The sequence below is a fragment of the Artemia sp. Qi Xiang Cuo genome, chromosome 20 (genome assembly GCF_049724085.1).
Source record: "Artemia sp. Qi Xiang Cuo chromosome 20, ASM4972408v1, whole genome shotgun sequence".
Lineage (NCBI taxonomy): Eukaryota > Metazoa > Arthropoda > Branchiopoda > Anostraca > Artemiidae > Artemia > Artemia sp. Qi Xiang Cuo.
In genome coordinates, this window is record NC_142813.1 from 46,359,377 (window position 1) to 46,375,533 (window position 16,157).

Consider the following 16,157-nt stretch of genomic DNA (forward strand, 5'->3'; position numbering starts at 1 on the left):
TTTGATGACTCTAATTTAAGTAACCCCCCCCCCCCTCCCTATAGACTTCAGATGGGCTCTGGACGCTCAAAACTCACGCTACTTAAGAAATTAACTGTTATCAAACAGTTCGTGGTAACGAACTGTAAGTAAGGAGCGACCCGGCTCAATGGTAACCGAAACTCTAGAAAACGGGTTTTTGATGCCAATAGATATATCAAAAGAATCAGATTTCAATGTTGATTTCAAATATATAACTTTCATCAAGTTTAGTGCTACCTATCAAAAGTTAGGCGCCTGAGAAAATTTGGCTGATTGTCGAAAAAAGGGGGAAACATCCCCTAAAAGTTATAGAACCTTAATGAAATTCACACCATCATATTCAGCGTATCAGAGAACCCTACTGTAGAGGTTTAAAGCTCCTATCTAAAAAAATGTGTATTTTTCAATTTTTTGCCATAATAAATATCCCGGTTGGGTTTTTTTTTTTTTTTTTTTTTTTTTTGTGTGTTTACGTTTTTTTTTTTCCCAGGGGGTTTAGTTTATAACCCGGGGTACTATAAAAAACTTGGCTGGCTACTTTTACACGAAAATAAAATTTATATTGCCCTTTTTAAGTGACCAAAAAAAATGGAGGGCAACTAGGCCCCCTCCCACGCTTATTTTTTTACCAAAGTCACCCGATCAAAATTTTGAGATAGCCATTTTGTTCAGCATGGTCGAAAATATGATAAATATGTCTTTTGGGATGACTTAATCCCCGAAGTACCCAGAGGGAGGGCTAAAAGATATGAACTTTACCCAATGTTAACATATAGTATTGGTTATTCGGAAGTATACAGAAGTTTTCAGGAGGTTTTTTTTCTGCTAGTGGGAGGGAAGGGTGGGTCGGGAGTTATATTGGAGGATCTGTTCATGAAGGAGTTTTTAATGGGGGAAGGGAAATCGCCCTGAAGGGGGCGCCGGACTTGGCAGCAGTATTTATTGGTTATTGGGAAGTATACAACCATTTTCAGGAAGGATTTTTTCTGGAGGGGGCTAGAGGAGGAGTTACTCTGGAGAATATTTCCGTGGAGGATGTTTCTTTGGGGTAAGGGACATTTCTATGAAGGGGGCGCCGGATTTCCAAGCATTATTTAAAAAACGATCAGAAATTAAATAAAAAAAAACCAAGTTTTTTCAACTGAAATGTAAGAAGGAATATTAGAACTTAAAACGAACAGAAATTATAACGTATGTGAGGGGGTTCTCCTCCAAGTCAATACCTCGCTCTTTAAGCTACAGTTTTTTTTTAGTGCTTTCAAAAAGAGCTATCTATTCTAATTAAACGGCCTTTGTGATTCAGGGGTTTGTGAATCAAATTTTTTTTAACTTTTAACGTAAAGAGCTTGGTATTGACTAAGGGCAGAACCCCCTCATATACGTAATAACATATACGTAATAAAAAAAAACAATAAAAAAACAAGCGATACGGCTCAATAGTAATCGAAACTTTTAAAAACGGAATTTTGATGTCAATAAATGTATCAAAAGAATGTGTTTATAATGCTGATTCTAAATATATAAATTTTATTAAGTTTAGTATTACTCATCAAAGGCCACAAGCCTGAGGACATTTACTCGATTTTTTAAAGAGGGGGAAACATCCCCTACAAGTGGAAGAATTTTAATGAAAATCACAACGTCAGATTCAGCGTATCAGAAAACCCTATTACATAGGTTTCAAGCTCATATCTGCAAAAATCTGCAACTTTGAATTTTTGCCAGAAGAAAAATATACGAATATAGAAGTTAGTTACGTAAGTTAATTTGTAAAAACATCCATTTAGCAAAAGAAAAGTAAAATTTTTATGCTAATAAAAGCTGCATTAACTAAAAATCGATCAGAAATTAAATAAAAAAAACAAGTTTTTAAACTGAAAGTAAGGAGCGACATTAAAACTTAAAACGAACAGAAATTATTCCGTATATGAAAAGGGCTGTCCCCTCCTCAACGCCTCGCTCTTTATTCCGTATATGAAAGGGGCTGTCCCCTCCTCAACGCCTCGCTCTTTAAGCTAAATTTTTTTATTGTTTTAAAAAAAAAAATTTGATAAAGTCAAACTTTATCGTAAAGAGCGAGGCGTTGAGGAGGGGACAGCCCCATTCATATAAGGAATAAAGAGCGAGGCGTTGAGGAGGGGACAGCCCCTTTCATGTACGGAATAATTTCTGTTCGTTTTAAGTTTTAATGTCGCTCCTTACTTTCAGTTTAAAAAACTTGTTTTTTTTATTTAATATCTCATTAAATTTGTTGAGATTGAACAATCTCTTCTGATAGATGGCCAGAGGACAAAATTTAGCACACCCCTCCCCCCTTCAAAGATTGAACCGTATTCGGACCCTAAAAGCCACTCTTCCTATATAACTCTAAAAATTCAACAGTGTATTCTGCTGTATGTCCCAGTTAGACATATTTAGCAGTTAGTTGCCCTCCAATCACTTTCGACTATTGAAAAGGGCACTAGCCCTTTGAATTTCCAATCGAATGAGCCTTTTTTGAAGTTTCTACGACAACGCCTTCTATAAAAATCTTATATATCCCCAGGGTATAACTTAAAACCCTTTTTCTGAGGGTTGTGGGGGATTGTCCTCCTCAAAATCATATTTTCTATCTGGAAATCAACTACGCTGAACAAAATTGCTATCTCAAAATTTTGATTGGATGTGTTTGGGGAAATGAAAGCCGTGGGGCGGGGGGGGGGGGGGGAGTTCCCCACCAATCATTTTCGACTTTTAAAAAGGGCACTATCCCTTTGAATTCCAATCGAATGAGCCTGTTTTAAAGTTTCTACGACAACGCCTTCTATAAAACCTTATATGCCCCCAGGGCATAATTTAAAACCCTTGCCCTGAGGGTTGCGGGGGAGTGTCCTCCTCAAAAACATATTTTCTATCCGAGTATTAACTACGCTGAACAAAATGGCTATCACAAAATTTTTATGGGATGCGTTTGGGGAAATGATGGGCATGGGGCAGGGGCTAGTTGCCCTCCAATCACTTTCGAATATTAAAAAGGGCACTAGAACTCTCGATTTCCAATCGAAAGAGCCCCCTTTAAAGTTTTTGCGACGACCCCTTCCATATGAAGTGCCTTGAGATAGACATTTTGTTAAAAATAGTTCAAAAGTCGGATAATAAAAACTCCGGTGTCAATACAACCCCCCAGGGCCCAGGGGAAGGCGTTCTAAGTTCTGCCCTAAGGGCATGTATGGTTCTTATGAAAGGGATACTGGTATAAATTTCATAGAGGGCTCAGTTGATTGGAAATTGAAAGTTCTTGTTCACTTTTTAAGAGTCAGGAGAATTAAGGGGAACTAGCCCCCCCCCCCGCCTTTTTCCCCAAACCCATCCGCTACAATTATTGAGATAGCCAGTTTTTCTGGAAATTGTTCAAAAATTAGATAACAAAAACTCCCCCCGGGCCCGGGGAATTGAAATTTCTTGTTCACTTTTTAAGAGTCAAAAGTGATCGGAGGGCAAATTAATAAATAAATCTTAAAACGAGTGAAACTTAAATTGAATATGCAAATCAAGCTTGAAACGAACAAAAATCACTACAAACAAGAGTTTGGGTTTGACCTCCTTCTCTCACTGTAAAAGTCTAAAACCTACTGCGTCATTGGCGCTTTACTGAAAACCAATTTTATGACAAATATTTTCTTTTGTACTTAATATAGAAAATAAACATTCAAATTATAATAACATTTTTAACTGATGAGACTTAAATTGAATATGCAAATCAAGCTTGAAACGAACAAAAATCACTTTAAACAAGGGTTTGGGTATGACCTTCTTCTCTCACTATAAAAGTCTAAAACCTACTGCGTCATTGGCGCTTTACTGAAAACCAATTTTATGACAAATATTTTCTTTTGTACTTAATATAGAAAATAAACATTAAAATTATAATAACATTTTTAACTGATGAGACTTAAATTGATTATGCAAATCAAGCTTGAAACGAACAAAAATTACTACAAACTACAAGAGTTTGGGTATCACCTCCTTCTCTCACTGTAAAACTCTAAAACTTACTGCGTTATTGGTGCTTTACTGAAAAGTAAATGCGCCTTGAACAGTTTTGGAAAGTATAAAAAACATCAAATTTAATATTTGATGTATAATAATAATAATTTTTGAAAGATCCAGCAGTTCAAGAATTTATTTCACTGTAATTGTATATTTTATTTTCAATTCTGTAAGAACTGGAAAAGAAAATATTTGTAGTATAATTCGTTTTCAGATAAGTGCCAATGACACAGTAGGCTTTTGGTTTTTGTTTACAATTAGGAAAGGAGGCAGTATCCAAACACTTGTTTGTAGTGAAACTATATTCGTCTTTAACAACTTTAAAAAGAGCTAATAAATTAAACTGAATATTTGATGTATAATGATACTAGTTGCTGAAAGCTCATCAGTTCAAAATGCTACTATAATTTTAATGTTTATTTTCAATATTAAGTACAAAATAAAATATCTTGATCATCCCTTAGTTCTATGCCTATCTAACTTAGTTCTACTCTAGGCTGGATGGATGGATGATAGACAAAATACAACAACAAGTGAAAATGACATCATTTCTTATATAGTCCTGAAAAAGGCTTATGCCAACTTTGCCGCCTCTCACTCAGACTACCTGTCTTTGCTTTGTCTCCAATTGGCAAATGGCTTGATGGCAACTTGATTTTAATTCAAGTTGCCATTAAATATTTCCTTAATAAAAGGCTGAATGTTATCCCAAAGTGCCAGTATTGAACAATTAGTCAAATATAGCCCTTCGGATGAAGAAAAGTGAAGGGATAGGCCCCCTACTTCATATTGGTCTGAAAGACTTCTCACGAAGAGCTATGGAACTTGAGTCAGAAATGCACTTTTTATGGGCAAAGTCGTCACAGTTCAAAGCCATCTGAGACCGAAAAACATGCGATTACTCCATCACTGACCCACTATTATAGAGTTTCTGCTTGGGCAACCTCTAAAGAAATTCCCAAAGATTCCTGCGTATATAAGACATGCAGCAAAAACTAAGGGAAGATAATTTGCCTGTTTTTTGGAAATCTGATGACCAAAAAGTGTACAGATCATCAGGGACTTCCGATACCAAGTGATTTGTATAATTTCTCCTCTAAATCTTAAATGAATAGCCGTTTCTTACATTTTTAAAATCTCCCGCCTGGAAAGAGTCCAACGTACATGTCCGCTGTGGCTCGTTTGGACCGACTGATCTGAATATAGAATTTCCCTCTATCACACTCTGTGCATGTGGGTGATTGACCATAAATTTATTTTTTGGGTGGGTAAATTAGTACAGAGCAGAAAAAAGGCGTTTTATGTATAAATCTTTGAGGATTAATAAAAAATGATGGAAATCGTAAAATTCACTGGGGGATTGGATTGATTGAAGGAGGAGCAGGCGTGATTGGAAGAGGGATTGAATCCTCTCTCCCTCCCCTCATAATCATACTTCGGTACAGGTGTGAGTGCATCGGAATACTTTTTAATTCAGGACGACAGAGGAAATCGTATATTTCATAATTTTTCTTCGTTCCTTCCTTTAGAATTTATTTTTTTAGCTCCTGCATCGATGCCGACATTTAAGTCAATAAAGAAAATATTAATTTTTTAAACGGCAATTTTCACGGCACAAGGCACAAAACTTAAAGGCCTGATATGCCACTGCTCAACCATCAACCTAGGGTTTGTTGTGCCTGTTATACAGACTTTTAAAGGACTGAACAGATGGGTTTTCAGGGATAACTTCCCAAAAGTGTAGTCTCACAAAGCTGCTCTTAAGTACTCAGTGCGAGCACATCATCTTGAAGGTAATCCAATCGTAAACCCAGCTTTCTTGTGGAGGAGGATCGAACCCAATCGAGATGTGAACCCCAAGAGAGGTCAAAGGAGAAATTCATTTCAAGAAAGAAGAAGAAGAATAGAGAACCAGAAAAAAATATAAAAAATAAGTGTCAACTAACAGCGAAAAACTTGACCAATCGAAATAATTTCAGAAAGCATCAAATTACTTTAACAATCTATTTACTTAATCATCAGCAAAATGTATCCATTATATCAGAAAAAACAATTTATGTTTTGTGCCTATTTTTTTCTTTCGTTTTTTTTAGAGCATACCTGTAATTTTTCACCGCTCTCTTTTACAGAATGGGAGGTCAAGTTAAATTCATGTGGGTCTCATTTGATTTTAAATTGGAGGTTATTGTGCCTTTTTAAGATTAAAAGTAATTTGATAGATCCCCCCTTCGCCCATCATTTCCCATAAAAAATATCCAAACAAAGTTTTGAGGCATCAATTTTTTCAGCATTTTTTAAAGGTTTATTAATTATGCTTAGCAATAGTTGTAGTAGCAGCAGTAGCATTAGTAGTAATATGCAAAGAACACCTTTTTTCAACATCCCCTTCAACACGCGATGAAATTTTTAATTTAATACCATCAATCGGTCCTAAAGCATTGCTGATATGTCCTCTTGACAACCTATATGGGCATAATGTGTTTCAATTTATTTAAATATAGTTACAATATTGCCCAAAAATTTTCGCCTTGATACCCTTATGTTTGTTAGTTGTAGTAGTAGCACCAGTAAATATAGTAGTAACAGTAGGAGCACGGTTAATAGCAGTAATAGTAGCAGTAGTTATAGGAGCATTGGAGTATAAGAGTATGTAGGAGTTGTAGGAGCATTACCCCCCAGAACCCCCCCCCCCCGCCGGAAAATGATGCTTTCCAAATTTTCCGGGGGTATTTTCCAGGGGGTATTTTCCACGGGGGGGATTTTTCCGCGGGGGGTGTGTCCTGCAGAGGGGTTTTTCCGGGGGAGGGGGGCATTTTCGGGGTGTATTTTCCAGGAGGTAATCTTCTGGGGGAGGGGGGGGGTAAATGCCAGCCATCAGAGCTCTTACAGTGCGTCACTAATGGATTCACTCTTTTTCATTATTGCAGATCAACCGTAAAAAGAAGGACAGGGTCAGTGAGTTTTGGAAAAAATATGATCTAGCAGCTTTTTAGTTAATACTTTTGTTTCTAAAAACATAGAACAACTAGATAGCTAATATAGTAAACGACCAGATTTAATGCTGATAAATAGCAGGCTCATATCCGGGGATACCTCTACTGTCGTGAAAGGGAAGTTACGAAAAACAAAACTGGTTTAAGGGGTGATGGTTATAATCAAAACAATTTTTACTGAAGTTTAAACGAGAAGCAGCCAAAAGTTCAAGAAAATTTAAGATATTTGCTGTAATGATGTTACAAGTAATTACGAACACTCATGTCCTAAAAAGTCTCTAAGTTATTTGATATTACATTGGATTGATCTTTTTACAGTCTCTGAGAAGCCTTTCTTGGATGAAGTTTCAACACAGATTTTGATGAGCCTTTCCCAAATTAATACCAGCTAAGGACACAGCACAATTGTTTAGGTGATCACGAGAACCAACGACAGCATGGAATCCCTCTCAGTCTCTGATTAAGGGGCCATTTTCAACACTTGTCTTAATTTAAAATGTTGCGCAAATGTTTTGTTCTCATACACAACTATAATTACGAATTTTAAGTCGCTCAATAGTACAAGGATTATACTAAGGATTATTTTTTTTGGGTTGGCTAATAGTGATTTCTCTTCAAGAACTTCACAGTTAGTAAAACCCTTCAAAAATTGTTTACAGTAATGGTGTCCAAACCTCTGCATTTTTCATCTGCCTCTGATGCCGGGTTTTTTTATACAGTGAAGGAAGATTTGTTTTGTAAGGAGGAATTAGTAACAGTACTAAAAGGATTAAAGAATAATAAGGCTCCAGGTGCTGATAGTGTGGTAAATGAGTTTCTTAAATGTGGTGGCTCTGAGGTTAGAAATAAGTTACTGAAGTTTATGAATATGATTTTTGAAAAAGGGAAGTACCTAACGACTTTAGGAAAACCTTAATTAAGCCACTTTATAAGAAAGGTGATAAGAGTGAGTGTGGAAATTATTGAGGAATTAGTCTGGTCTCTATAGGTAGCCAATTACTTAGTAATATGATACTTTTTAGACTGAGAGATGCCGTAGACAATGTTTTAAGAGAAGAGCAGTGCGGTTTTAGAAAAGGTAAAGGATGTGTCAACCAAATTTTCACTCTTAGGCTAATAGTTGAAAAGTGCCTGAGTTTCCAAACACATGTGGTCCTCAGTTTTATAGATTATGAGCAAGCGTTCGATTCTGTTGATAGAAGAGCTTTAGTAAAGGTTTTATCCTTGTATGATATACCAGACATATGCATTAAATGATTAGTACTATGCACGAGAATAACACTGCTGCGTTTAACGTAGGAAATGAGGTTAGCAGCTGGTTTGGTATTAAATCAGGAGTTAAGCAGGGTTGTGTTCTATCCCCCTTTATATGGATTATTTTGATGGACTTTGTTTTAAGGAGCACAGGAAAGGCAATGGGAGACCACGGAATCAAATGGGGAGGAAAAAGTCTCCTGGACTTGGATTATGCTGATGATTTAAGCATCCTAGATGAAAGTGTGAGCAAAATGAATGAAGTTTTAGAGGTTTTGCGAGTTCAGGGTGCTAGAATTGGTTTGAAGATTAATTTCAAAGAAAAGTAAAGAACCCCATTAAACAAAAAATTAGCAAAAATAAAATCAAATAATCTACCAAGCGTGAAACTACCACAAATCAGGCTCAATAAATAAATGAAACCAAAAACGAACAGAAATTACAATAAATAACCGATTCAAACTCAAAACGATTAGAAATTAACATAAGTTGGGCTCAAAACCCCTATGTTTTCCCAAGGCCAGAACATAATTTGCACTTTACTTAAAAAAATATAAATGTTTTTACTTTTATAACTTTAATAAATCAAATAATATTAACATTTTGGTTACTAAATATCAGTATATGTACATTAAACTTCGAACTTTTGTTTAAAGTTCGAAGAAAATTCGTTTAACATTCGAACAAAAGTTCGAAACAAAAATTCAAACGTTCGAACAATTAAAAAAATTTAAAGTTCGAACAAAATTCGAACAAAATTTCAAACAAAATTTGTTTAAAGTTCGAAAAGTTCGAACAAAATTCGAACTTTTGCTTAAAGAGCAGGGTATTGACTAAGGGGCGAACCCTCTAATATACGTATTAAAAATATATGAATATAGAAGTTCGTTACAAAAATGTGGAATTTCCATTTTTTGCCAGAAGAAAGATCACGGATGCGTGTTTATTTTTTTTTTTTTTTTCCCCAGGGGTAATCGTATTGATCCAGTACTCCTAGAATATTGTGGGAGGGCTCAATGGAACGGAAATTAAAAGTTCTAGTGCCCTTTTTTACTGACCCCAAAAAATGGAGGGCAACTAGGCCCCCTCCCACGCTCATTTTTTTCCCAAAAACACCCGATCAAAATCTTAAGATAGCCATTTTGTTCAGCATAGTCAAAAATCTAATAAATATGTCTTTTAGGATGACTTAATCCGCCACAGTTCCCAGGGGAAGTGCTGCAAGTTATGAACTTGCAAGTTATTGCCCATTGCTTACATATTGTATTGGTTATTGGGAAGTATACAGACATTTTCAGGAAGGATTTCTTCTGGTGGGGGGGGGGGCTGGAGGATAGCGTAACTTGGTAAAATCGTTCAGTTGAAGATTTTTCTTTGTGTTTAGGGATATTTCTATAAAGGAGGCGCCAGATTCCCAAGCATTATCAAAAAAACCATCAGAAATTAAATTTTAAAAAAACAAGTTTTTTCAGTTGAAAATAAGAGGCAACATTAGAACTTAAAACGAACAGAAATTATTACGTAGATGTGGGGGTTCAACCCCAAGTCAATACCTCGCTCTTTACGCTACAGTTTTTTTTAGTGCTTTCAAAAGAGCTATCTATTCTAATTAAACGGCCTTTGTGATTCAGGGGTTTGTGAATTAAACAAAATTTTAACTTTTAACGTAAAGAGCGTGGTATTGACTAAGGGGAGAACCCCCTCATATACGTAATAACATATACGTAATAAAAAAAATAAAAAAAAACAAACAATACGGCTCAATAGTAATCGAAACTTTTAAAAACGGAATTTTGATGTCAATAAATGTATCAAAAGAATGGGCTTATAATGCTGATTCTAATATATAAATTTTATTAAGTTTAGTATTACTCATCAAAGGCTATGAACCTGAGAAAATTTACCTGATTTTTTAAAGAGGGGGGAAACATCCCCTACACATTTTCCTCTTAGAAAGAAGCCAAGGAATTCCATACCTAAATGTCCATGGATGTCTAGAGGTCTGATCAATGCTACACATATGAAGACGTCTCTGCTCAAGGCTGCATGTAAAAGTAAGACACAGGAGGATCTTTTGAAGTATACAGTTTATAAAATGTGCTTACTTCTTCAGTACGTGCAGCCATAAAGCTATATTTTTCGCGTCGAATTGATGAGTGTAAGGGGAATTTGCGAAAGGTTTGGACTGTAGTTAATGAAGCTCTTTCCCGCAAGAAACTCAAACAGTCCCCCCCTTGTCGCTACAGGAAAGCTGATGGATCTTTCGTGGACAAAAATTCTTCAGCAAGCGCCTTCAATTCGTATTTCACCTCACTTCCTTCAGTTCCTAATCCACTCTACAGCAGAGTAAGTAGTTTTCCCTTAGCAGAAAAGTAATTTTTCCTTTTCCCATGCAGTGATACCGAAATTTCTATCATTATTTCTCAGCTTTGAAGTACCCGTTCAGTTAACGGTTTTGGTTTGAGCTGTAATGCTCTTAAAAAAAATTGGTCAGTATGTTTCTAATCCCATCTCACACATAACTAACCTCTCTCTTTCTTTTGGTGTTTTTCCTCATTTATTTATGGTTGCTAATGTTGTACCTTTGTTTAAAAAAGGTGATTCATCTCTAATTGCAAACTATAGAACTATTTCTCTCCTCCCTGTAATTTCTAAGGTTGTTGAAAAAGTGGTGTATTGTAGACTCTCTTCATTTGTATTTATTACTAATACAACTGCAGGTAATTCTCTCATAACTAACCATCAGTATGGCTTTCGTCCCAGTTTTTCCACCTTGCATGCACTTTCAGATGCAACAGAGTTTGTGCGTGTTAACCTTGACAAGGGCTTGTGTGTTTTGGGTCTATTTCTTGGCTTTTCAAAGGCATTTGATATGGTCGTTCACTCTGTTCTTTTGTCTAAATTATCTTCATTTGGAGTGCATGGAGTCCCACTTGAATGGTTTAGATCTTACCTCTCAGGGAGATCTCAGTATGTTTCGGTTAATGGTACTTCTTCCTCTTCCTTGCCTATTGTGAAAGGTGTCCCACAGGGCTCTGTGCTTGGACCACTTTTGTTTTTAATTTATATTAATGATCTTGTTAATGGTCTTCATCCCCTTGTGCACCCTATTCTTTTTGCTGATGACAGTAACTTTTTCATTGCTGCAGTGGACCTGCCATCTGCCATTTTCCTAGCTCAAGATCTTCTTCATAAAGTAAAAGATTGGTGCTGGTCAAATGGTATGACTCTTAACAGCCAAAAAAGTACCATTGTACACTTTAGAACCCCTTATCGTATGAGAGACGCAAGGGAACCAACCATCCTGACTTATGGGAATGATATTATACCGCAAGCTACTATAGTGAAATTTCTTGGTGTGTATCTTCACTCTTTTCTTTCTTTTAAACCCCATATAACTCATACCCGTTCCCTTGTCCTCCGCCAATCTTCAATGTTATACAGGGTTAACTCATTTCTTCCCCCAGATGTTATGCTTTCTCTTTATTCTGCTTTTATTTTTCCTTTCCTTTCTTATTGCTGTTCTATCTGGGGTAGTACTAGTAAATCTCGTTTCTGCTCACTTCAAAGAGCCCAAAATCGGGCAGTGAAGGCCACTTTTCTTCTACCTCCTTTTCACTTCCTCTGATCTTTATAATAATACCGGAATATCTCTGATGGATCGTATTTTGGGTAAAAGTTACCTTTATTAAGCACAGTTTGCTTTTCTATGTACACTTCCACCATCTCTGCAGTAGTTTTTCTTTCTGTCAGGCTCAGGTAGGTACTCTTCTTCTTTACGTAGCTCTTATCGCAGGTTAATTTTACCTAAGCGATTATCGACAGCAGGTCAGAGGTCTCCTGTTTATCAATCTATTTTACTATGGAACTCCATCCCTCCTGATGTCCCTCTATCTCTTTCTGCAAAGGCAATTTCTCACTGGGTATTTCCAGTATAGTATTTTCCCCCTTTTTCTTCTTTTTTTTGCATTTCATCCAAATTTATAGTCTTTTTTTCATTCAATATAATTATCTGATTATTTTTTTCTTTTTATTTTTTTTATTTAATCCTATTTCCAATCTCTTATTCGTTTATATATATATTTTTTTTCAGTTATTTGTTAATTTTAATATTAATTATACTATTTTAATAAATTTCTCTTATCAAATTTTGTTTTTCTTTTTTCTTTTATGTGCTTTATAATGGTGTCTTATTTGTTTTGTTGGCCCTTTACAAGCTGAGCTTCTTGGGCGTGTATAAATTTTAAGTTTGTAATTGTTCTGTTTTTTTTTTAGTATTAATAAATTGATTGATTGTTTGATTGATTGATTGATTGATTGAAGTGAAAGAATTTTAATGAAAATCACTCCGTCAGAGTCAGCCTATCAGAAAACCCTATTACATAGGTTTCAAGCTCATATCTGCAAAAATCTGCAACTTTGTATTTTTTGCCAGAAGAAAAATATACGAATATACAAGTTCGTTACGTGAGTTAATTTGTAAATTATGTCAGAACCAAATTTAGAGACAGCCATTTAACAAAAGAAAAGTAAAATTTTTATGCAAATTTTGTTTACTTATTCAATGACGGTGAGCCAAAATAAAAGCTGCATTAACTAAAAAACGATCAGAAATTATATAAAAAAAAAGAAGTTTTTTTTAAGTGAAAGTAAGGAGCGACATTAAAACCTAAAACGAACAAAATTTATTCCGTATATGAATGGGGCTGTTCCCTCCTCAACGCCTCGCTCTTTACGCTAAAGTTTGACTTTCTCACAACTCTATTTTTGTTAACCAATAAAAACTTTAGTTCCATTGAGGGGTGACTTTGTAGGTCTTATGCAAATGGATGAAGTCTTATATGAATTTGTTCTATAGTTCTATATAGCATTTGTTAATTTAATTATCGAAAGTAATATACCGTTATTACCGTATATTATTTGGTGTTTGATGGTTTTAACTTCAGTGCATATTGAAATAAAGATATATATAAATAAAGTAATGAATACTCCAAATGAAGTCGCCGGTCCTTCAATGGCTAATGTAATTTTAAATTTTAATTTGTATTTCCCCATTGGATTTTATAGCATTTTAAAACTATAGAAACAACCCCACACCGGGTTAGAAGCTCTGTAAAATTGTTAATATTAACAGTTTGATACCTCTTTTATTTCAATTGAGTGATAATATGAAAAATGCACATTATGACAAGAACTTTCATATATACGAAGTTACTTTGTTCACGTAGAAATAATTTGCAAAGTTGTCAAGTGGTAACTGGCGTTACCTCATTACACATGTGATGGTAGGCGGAAATTAGTTCTTGTTTTTTCTTCGTTTTCTTCTTAAAAGGAAAACTATCCAATTACTGTGCAAGATCTATCTTTTGATTCAATTATAAAGTTTTCCTTTTAGGGTGTAAATACTGCTCTTTCAAAATATTTTTTTGGTACTCACGGAGACAAGAAGTTAACAATTGATAAGTTTCTTGATTTTCAAGAGCAGTGGCGAAAGGAAATATTGACATTAGAGGTATGTTCGTAATTTTTGATAGTTTTTTTTTTAGAAAAATAGAAATAATTTGCAATTTTTTTATGTCCTAATGGCAGCTTTTTTTAAGACAGCGCTGAATAGAATTTTTGTACAGCGCTGATAGACAGATGTTAATTTTCGAAGAATTGAAACTGACTTAGTTTTCTGAAAATTGAATATTTTCTGTGACTTTCTATTTCTAAATTCAGTTTGGCTAATTCCTCATGATTCGTTTAAGTAAAATGAACTAGTTTCAAAGTCAAACTTTTTAGAAATCAAATAACTTTTAGTACTGATGCAACTTTATATTATAACATCTTTTCACTAGATTTTACTCTAAAACCGAAATAAGTAATAAATTTTCTTTGAATTTTCTCTGAATTTTCTCAATGATTTCATTGTTGGGGGGAGATGGTTGAATTGCCTCCTTATACGCTTCTCTTTTATGGTTCAAAAAAATATAATTTTACTGTTTGCGAGCTAAATGCATGTCTCATTTAGTTTTAATTAATTTTTAAACAAATTGAAGGAAATAAAAAGAGAAGTTATAAAAATTTAACAAAGTTTTGAACAAAATATCTCGTTTATTTTAAATGATGTCTCATTAGCATTAGAGAGAATGCCTCATTTAGTTTTAATTTGTTTTTAAACAAATTAAAGGAAATATAAAGAGAAGTCACAAAAAGTTAACATAGTTTGAACGAAATATCTCATCTAAGTTTTAAAAATAACAGCCTTTTTTGTCAACCGTTTGCTCTCTTCTTTTGCCTGGTTTGTCAATAAAGAAAGATCAGAAGCCTAAACTTTAATCAGACACCGTTTTAAGTTTAAATCATTTTAAGACTCTATTTCTGAACATCTAAGTTTTAAAAACAACAGCCTTTCTTTTCAACTGTAAGTAATGATCAACATATAAATTAAAAACAAACAGCAATTATTCTGTATTTAGGGGAACTGCCCCTTCCTCAACCCTCGCTCTTTACGCTATAGTATTAAAAAATCTTTAAGTAAAATCTTAACTAATAAAGGTTTTTGACTGTAAACTCTAGTTTTTTGTAAGAAAATTATGGAAAATACATTTCTCTGGCTATTATTCGACTTTATTTCTGCTCATCTTTGATTTAATGTAGCAGTTCTTTACTTTTAGTTGAAAAACTTAGTTCTTGGAAAGGTTTTTTCCATATTTTTATCATAGACATTAAATCTCATTCAGGCTTTTATCAAGGACACTAAATCTCGTTCCGTATGTAAAAAAAAACAACATAAAATCAAAAACATGAAAATTATATAATATAAATGTATATTTCAAAGAAATAATAGCCTTTTTAAGAATTTAATAAGCTTTTACTTTCTGAACTCTGTAATAAAGCCCAAAAGAGGGCTATGGTACCCCCACAAACCTGACGATATTGTCAAAGATAATAGATGTTATTGGTGCAAACTGAGGACCTGGATTTTGATATGGCGAAATATAAGAAGATACGAATCTACATATAAGTGTAGAACATGTAATAAATATACTTTGCTTTCCGGCTATCATCATGATATGTTAGATATTTTTGTATAAATTAGATGAAATCAATAAATTCTTGCATTTGAACCTTTGAGCATTGAGAATATTAGAACGGTCATAGAATTCAATATGAAATCTCAAAGAAACGTTATATACCCTCCTCCCCGCAAACGTAACCTTAAAAATTAATAAAAACTCAACTCTATTAGAAAAATATATAAAAATTAACCTTAAAAACACATGCAAAAATGACTGAACTTCTTTTCGTTTTGAAATAACTCCATGATACCTGGCTCCACCTCCAAAAATCTGAAACAGAGATATTGCGGTAAAGAACTAAATATCTAAAGATGAAATATGTCTGTTTCTGCTCAAAAACTCTCTCGGTGGGAGGCTAAATGATGAATGAAGCACTGTTTCTCCTAGATTCCTCTCCCTCATGATTTTAATAATAATTCTTTTGGGATTTGTCGTTGAAAAATATCAATTTTTGTTATTTTCAGTGAAAAAAATAGCACCTTCTAGATTCTGAGTAACTCATTCCCTCCCCCTATTTTCTGAGGGGTGGTGGCACACTGACGGCTTTGTGACACTTTGATGGTGGTTAATCGGAGCTCTCGTTGACGCTTTTCGGTTGATATGCCGTCATTTTCATTAATGTCACTTGATTTTCAGGGTTGTCTCCCCCTTTTTTCAGAAATTGGACATTAAATTATGTACAGGCTTTTACCAAGAACATTAAATTTCATACAGGCTTCTACCAAGGACGTTAAAACTAATGTAGGTTTTTACCAAGAACATTTAATCTCGTACAGGCTTTTACCAAGGATATTAA